Source organism: Crocodylus porosus, unplaced genomic scaffold (genome assembly GCF_001723895.1).
Source record: "Crocodylus porosus isolate Cpor-Errol unplaced genomic scaffold, CroPor_comp1, whole genome shotgun sequence".
Taxonomy (NCBI): Eukaryota; Metazoa; Chordata; order Crocodylia; family Crocodylidae; genus Crocodylus; species Crocodylus porosus.
In genome coordinates this window covers 2,042,401-2,049,939 of record NW_017728946.1, presented here as the reverse complement: position 1 = coordinate 2,049,939, position 7,539 = coordinate 2,042,401, and the positions used below count along the sequence as shown (strand labels likewise).

The 7,539-nt window shown below is 53.6% G+C and overlaps 1 protein-coding gene across 3 annotated transcripts in view; it reads left to right on the top strand.

Annotated features, from left to right (window-relative positions):
• Positions 1 to 893: 893 nt before the first annotated feature.
• NDRG3 (NDRG family member 3) overlaps positions 894 to 7,539 on the top strand; it is an 80,741-nt gene continuing 74,095 nt past the window's right edge. The window contains exon 1 of one of the 3 annotated variants that reach the window (XM_019550731.1): positions 894 to 1,087. The gene's annotated coding sequence lies outside the window, so the exon portion shown is untranslated. The remainder of the gene's footprint in view (positions 1,088 to 7,539) is intronic. The other 2 variants (XM_019550730.1, XM_019550732.1) reach the window with 2 other exon arrangements.

Sequence of the window (7,539 nt, the reverse complement as noted above, 5' to 3'; positions counted from 1 at the left end):
CTGGGAGGGTGGAGTAGATGTTCAGCAGGGTCCTCTCATGTCTCAAAGCACGGTGTAAGACACACTGGCTCACATGGCATCCTCCCATAAGCATAGACAATGTCTATGAAACTGCAGGACTGCCTATAAACTTGGGGGGTTGCAGCTCTTGGTCTTCTTGCCTTCCCCCACCAGCACCCTCGCAGTGGCAAGGACACTGTCAAAATCTCCCAGCAGTCCAAGGCGAGCTGCACCTTGCTGGCAGACCGCCATGTGTAGTCACAGTCAAGAAATGCAAGTAGCTCGCCCCTAGGCGAGTATAAACTAGTATAAACTAGTATGAACTAGTATATGAAGTTTAATTTATTGTCATCAGGTTCAGCATTTTTAGAAAACCTGGTATTTACCATAAAAAGCAACATTTATGCAGTGCACCTTGCCATGTACCCTCTGCCCCAGTTTTCTTTTTGTGGCATGCCAGCACCTTACAAGGTAGACTTTCCGGCTTTTTTGGCACTCCAGCCAAAACCGTTGCCTACCCCTGACTTAGACCGATACAGGCCCATAGGGCTATTAAGCAAATTCACCTCTATTTTGTCAGTTAATTCAAAGCGTGCCTGAGGAATCTTTCTGTGCTGGGCTCGCACAGCAGCAAGCAAGGGATTTTCAACTCTATGGCTGGATGGTGTAGGCAAGGAGGAAGACTTTTTGCATCCTGTGAGCAGATCGTTCAATAGAGACACACCTCCATTAAAACCAGAAGACGGGGGCCGAGAAAGTAAGTGCCGAAGCAAAACGCACATGCGCACAATTTAACTCCGGAGATTTATTAAACGCCCAAGCCTCAGGCGCACGCGCAATCCGGGCTGAGGGGGCGTGCGAAAGGGAAGGAATTTCGCGGGGCGGGGCACGTGGAGGTGCGGATGCGCAGTACAGGCAAGGCCTGGTCGCTTGTGGTGAGTTCTCCGGCGCTGCCGGAAGTGCGACCAAAGACCGAGGTTCCGACCCTGTCGCCTCATCTCCTGCGAGCACCATGGAGCCGGAAGGCTGAGGGTGAAGCGGCGTCTCTGCACCCGACATGCCCGCCGGTCCGGGACCATTGGCGCAGGTAACGGCGGCCGAGACCCGTCCGCGTAGGCCCCGCTCGGCCCCTCCGTTCGGCGCGGCCTGCAGCGCCTGGGCGCCGCCCGAGGAGGCTTCATCCGCTCCTCCCTCTGCGCCCCCCCTCCCCCGCGCCGGGCTCGGGGCTCTGACACGAGGCGGCGGGTTTAGAGGGGCCCGCGCGGCGGCAGCTGCTTTGTTCCGGGGCAGCGGCGGGACCAGCTCCCCGCGCCACCTCCTGCGGCTGCCGCTCGCGCCCCTTCGGAGCAGAGGGTGCGGGGGTCCAGGGCCCTGGGCCGTAGCCGGCCGTGCCTCCGCCCGGCAGCGGCCGACCTGGCCCGTGTTCTGAGGGGTGAGGGGGGCCTCGGGCGGCGGGAGGGCGGAGTTGAGAGCAGGCGGAGCGCAGCTGGAGGGAGCCGGTGCCGCTCGCGGCTTTGCCCGCGTGTGACTCCTGAGCCGGTGCTTCCCTCGCCCGGGGCCTGGCCTGGCCTGGCCCGGCCCGGCCCGGCCCGGCCCGGCCCATCTCGGGTCCCGGGAGGCGAACCGTGAAGCGCTGAGGCCCCAGTGTTCTCTGTGTAGTCTGGCCCCTGCAGTACCCAGGCCTGAGCAGCATCCTGGTTCCTGGTTGCTGTTGTGTGTCAGGGGAAGTGTTGGGCTCCTCTTCAGTCAGGTGTATGGAAAAATGGCTGTGCAGAGCTGTAGTAGTGTGGCTGCACGGGGTAGGAGATGGCTTCATTTAGGTAAAGAAGGGGTGAGAGAGAGAATGAAGCTGGACACAGTTCAGCTGAGCTTCTGTTGCAGGAATTTTCCTGGCCCCTGTCTCCAGGAGCGTTGTTGGAAGACTTCATTTTGATTCTGGCTCAAACGTACTTATCTTGGCTGGGGAATTTGTTGGCTATCTAGTATCCCGACTGATATAAAGTATTAAATGGGCCGATATATAAGTTCAAGTATTTGAACTGAAATATTTGAGTAGGAAAAAAAAATAACACACTTAATGTGGTTTAAATGTTGCATTCAGAGCTTTATGTGGAAAGAAATTTAATTTTTATTGGAATGCTTGTGAATATGTAAAGACAATATACAATAGTATCTACTTCTCTTATGCTGTTTGTTTAAATGTAAGGGGGAAAAAAAAATGAAGGCACTGAAAATTTATTGGCACGCTAATTTAAGCACACCCAAAAAACTGCATGATGTGCCATGGTTGTCCATTCATGTACTTCAACAGAGTTTAAGTCTCTTGCACTGAGGTCATTGCGGCATCTCCAGATTCACTGTTGCTACCTGTAGAATCACTTGCACTACTTATTAGTTCCATTTCAGAATCAGGTTGAGGCAAATCTGATTCGGAGCTACTTGTAAAACCATCCTTTAGCAAAAGAGAAGGTGGCTCAAGTGAGTCTGGGCAAGGGCAACTTATCACACTGCATCTTCTTCACTAGTGGTGCTTCTGACTGATTCTAACTCTGAATCTTACTGTCTGTAAATTTATGGACAGTTGGTAAACCCGGCCTTAATGAACATGGTCATTGGCAGGAGAGTGGGAAGCAAGGTTTGTGCAGGTGTAATCCCTGTGGAATATTAGTGCTTAATCTGAGAACTGATCTGAGCTCTGCAAATTCATATAGATGGCTTTCTGAAAATTAACCTTTAAGAATTTAACATGGTAACTTCATCGTGTGATACAAGTGATTATACCCATGTTTACGCCATTAAGCAAAACAGACCTTTCAGGATAAATTTGGTAGTATTTCCTTGCTACAGGGATCTGTGTTTTCTGTTTCCCACAGAAAAACAGAGTAAACTGTGGATTTTACCTTTTACCAGAGGGAAATGCGTATTTCTCCTTTTACTGGAGAAACCTGGCAACTTTGCAGTTTTGCAGCATGCTTGCTGGAAGCTGGCAAAGTTCCAGCCTGCAGGGGTTGGGGAGGGAGCCAGGAGGGAGGGTGTGTTGTTAACATGTACATGCACACTAGGGCTGTATGAAATGGAAGCATTCCATTTCAACAGAACAGTGTTTCATTTCAACTTTTGTTTAGAGTCAAAACGGCTGTTCCGTTTTGTAGCAGGGCACTAAGGTGCCTGGTACTTGAAAAGCAGCAGTATGGGCTCAGATGCTGGTTGCTAGGGGCAACCAGGAGGAGCTAAGCGCCCACACCTGGTGAGTAAGCTGACCTGAAGAGGCAGGGCTGACTACTATAAGACACAGACGGGATGCTGTGAGTGCTCTCTTTCTCTCTGTTGGCAGCCAGGAAGCAGGAGGAGTACTGCCTGACTAAGGGAAAGAGATCGGCTGTGAATGTGGGAAAGAGAAAAAGGCCTGGATGTATGAGCCGCTAGTTACACAGGTGAGAGATGCAGTGTGGTTTGGAGAACATTTAGCCATGAGGTTTAGCTTTGTGTTATAGCCCAGGGGCTTGTGTTGTTGTTTTTATTGTTGTTGCACCAGAGGACCGGGTGAGGCTATTAGGAGTTGGAGGAGGCCTCATAGGGGCTCCACAGTAGTGTGGGGACCCTGGTGCCAGAGAGGGCACAACATTCAGGGATGCATTGACCCCAGCCCTGAGATGGGGAGCAGAGGATTAGGGGGGGCTGGGTAAGGCCAAGGCCGCCTGAGCCCTACAGGAGCTTTTAAGACTGGAGGAGGAGATTTTGTGGGGATGGGGGCAGGCACGGGTATGGCCACCTGAGCCCCAAGGCTCCAGAGTGGGCAGTGCAGGAAGCCCCAGAGCGGGGGCAGAGATTGACGAGTGCCAGAGAACACGGTTGCGAGGCAAGCCTGAAGTGCCTGTGGGGTGCGGAGAGTGAAATTGACCAAACAATGTCCCATACATCTGCGAGGCTTGGGGTGTGGTACAGGGGTGGTTGGAGCCATGCATAGCCCATAAGGCTGGGGTGCACCAAGTCACCCAAACTAGAACAGAGACCGAGATCCATCAGAGCACTGTGTCAGAGGGGACCAAAAGGCATCCTCCCTTGTACATAGTCAACGTCAAAGACGTGGTGGGCGAGATGTGAGGGTGCTTTTAATATCACATTGGCATGGTAGGGGGCGCTAGGGGAGATCATGGCCACCCCTAGGACCCCACGCTGCTACACGTTCCATTCTGTCGAAACATTTTGCCATTTTGATGTTTTGCCCATAGGATATAAAAGGGAAGGTTGAAACAGGCTATAACTTCGTAATTTCTGGCCAGATTTGGATGAATCTTGTAGGAATGGTAGCCTCTTCTGAGGGTATAAAGCATGCCAAGTTTCAAGAAGATAGGTGCAGGGGGACTGGAAAAACTGTATGTGTTAAGCCACAGCAGGGTGAAAACTGCAGGCATGTTAGCCCCTGTGGAGGCCACAAAGCCTGCCAAGTTTCAAGGAGATGGGTGCATGGCTTTAGGGAAACTGCACCTCAAGCTGTGGATAAACAAAACCCACGACATGGGTGACACTTTGTGTTAAGGCACAGCAGGAGCAAAGCTGCAGTCCTGCCAGCCCCTGCTGAGGCCAGGAAGCCTGCCAGCTGTCAATGAGATAGGTGCAGGGGTTCTGGGTTTTGGGGCCCTGCACCTTTGGCCACAGGTAGGCAAAACTCATGTCATGTGCAACTGTGTCTGTCTTGGGGCAGAGTGGGGGGAAACCACTGAAGGCCTGGCTGCTAGGCCCTGCTGCAGCCACAAAGCCTCCCGGCTGTTAAGGGAGATAGGGCCCCAGAACCCGCCTGCACCTGCACCCCTAGCTGCTCACAGGCAAAACTCGTGTCATGGGTGTTTGTGCACCTGCTGCCTCTCATCTGGCAGCAGGACTGAAAATCCCTTATTACTTGTCACCAAAACCTGAGGGTAATAATTGACCACAGTATGAGCATGAGCCGGCAGTGCGGTGCTGCGGCCAGCAGGGCACAGACTCCTGGTTTTAGGCTCAACATTAGGAAAAACTACTTTACAAGTAGAGTGTCCAGACTGTCACCATTGCTCCTAGTTTTCCCCAAGGGTGCCCTGGTAAACAGTTATACATCTAGGGCTTGGTGAATGCTTCTGATGTAGCAATAAGCTGCTACCAAGTCCCCTTTTAGCCTTCTCTTTTTTAAGCTGAAGAGTCCCAGGTCCCTCAGCCTTTCCTTGTATGGCTTGCCATGCAAGCCTCTGATCATATGGTTAGCCCTTCTCTGGACTCTCTCAAGTTTTACTACATCCTTGTTAAGGTGTGGAGTCCAGAACTGAATGCAGTACTTTAGCTGCGGTCTCATCAATGCCAAGTATAGCTGAGTAGAGCAGGAGAATCACTTCTTTGCGATGGTTTTGCTGGAGATGCATCAGTTGATGCATGCCAGTGTATTGTTGGCTCTGTTGGCTACAGCATTGCACTGCTGGATCATGTTCATACTGCGGTCAGTTATTACCCCCAGGTCTGTGGTGGCAAGTGATGGGTGATCTTCACTCCTGCTGCCTGATGAGAGGCAGCAGTTGCACAAGCACCCATGACATGAGTTATGCCTGTGAGCAGCCAGGGGTGCAGGGCCCCAGAACCCCCCTGCAACTATTTCGTTGACAGCTGGCAGGCTTTGTGGCCTCAGCAGGGGTTAGCAGGCCTGCAGCTTTCACCCTGCTGTGCCTTAACACAGTGTTACCCACATCATGAGTTTTGCTTGTCTGCAGCTTGAGGTGCAGTTTCCCCTAAAGCCCTGCACCTATCTTCTTGAAACTTGGCAGACTTTGTGACCTCCACAGGAGCTAGCATGCCTGCAGTTTTGACCCTGCCGTGGCTTAACACACATACATGACACAAGTTTGGCCCTCAAGACTTCAAGGTGCAGTTTCTCTGAACCCCCTGCACTTATCTGCTTGAAACTTGGCATGCTTTATGTTCTCAGAAGTGGCTACCATTTCTGCAAGGTTTATCCAAATCTGGCCAGAAATGACAAAGGTATAGGCCATTTCAACCTTCCCCATTATACCCTATGGGCAAAACATCAAAACAGCATTGAAACGATGAAACGTTTTGACTTGCCTCGTTTTGTTTCGAGGCTGTTTCAGTCATCTCTGTTTCATTTTGATTTTGCTGTTTCGACCTCAAAACGGGTCAAGACAGCATTGAAACAAAACTGGTGGCAAAATTTTGCACGGCCCTAATGCACATAGCTGCCAGGCAGGTTGGAGAGTAGCTGTCACAGGTAAGGAGGGGAGGGGGATTGAGACCCCCATACAGAGGGAGGGAGTTGGGTGGGGCTGGGGCTGCTGCCCAGATGAATAGTGCTTGGGGTCTGGGGCTGCAGTATGTGGGTGCAGGGCCCTGGCAGGGAGCGGGACGTGGCTGTGAGCAGCTTGTTTAGGGGTGGGCAGGGTGGAGCTGGCTCCTGGCCATTGTGTGCACTACTGGGGGTAGAGGGAACCCAGACCCTGCAGAACTGTGCGTGGGGCAGGCTGTGTGCTGCAGGCTCGGGTGGGGTGGGGGCTACTCTCCGCTGCTGTGTGCACTCCCGGAGGGGACCCATGCCCCCCAGATCTTTGTGCAGGGTGGGCTCAAGCTGGGGGGCTGCTCCCCACTGTTGTGCACTCCTGCGGAGCAGGGGGGACCTGTGTCCTCCAGATGTGTGCATGGGGCAGGCGTGTGCTGCCTGATTTGGGCTTATGCTCCCACCCTGTTGTCCTCCCTTGGAACCTCTGTGGTCTGGCATGTGTGACCCAGCTGCCACTGCAAGCTCTGCGCTGCTCACATCCCCTGTGTGCAACTCCACTCTGATGTTCAGGCAGGGGACTCCTTGCTAGGGCAGCTGCATCAGCAGGGCTAGAGGGGGGAGGGGGAGTGAGGGGCCCCAGGATGGGTGTGGGGGGCCTTTCATTTTACGAAGCAAACCAGAGTTAGCAGAGAGTTTGCAATTTATCAGAGAACTAGCCAAATGCCTGTCATGAATGACAAATTTCAAAGGACCGCTTACATGGCTGACCCCAAAGGGTGGCCCTGCCCCTCCCCTTTCTGTTGCCTCTCACTGCCAAACAACAGCTCCCCCAGCCCTGCTGCTGCTCACCCCCAACCCTCTGACCCCAGCTCTGCCAGTGCCCCTCTGGTGCCAAACTGCAGTACCTTCCCCCTTGGGCCCCGCTGGTACCCCTCACTCTTGACCCACAGCCCCCTGGCACTGCCATTGCCCCCTGCATTCCCAACCAAGAGTCACCTGCCCCTTCAGCCCTGCTGGAGGGGCCCTAGCTGTCCCTGGCCTGACCCAGCTGGAGCACAGTGGCACCGATTCATACAGGTGGCAGTGGAACGTGTCTGGCCCCAGCACGGGCCAAGGGAAGAGGAGGGGAGGCTTGTGGCTGTTCTTGCTTTGGGATGAGGCTACCGTACCACACCAGGCAGCCTGGCCACGGCCCCCTCCCCTTCCTTCCTTCCTTCCCACTGCCTCACCCCCCTGCAGTGTCTTGTGACTGTTTGGGTCTAGAGCACAGTGCCCCTGTGCTG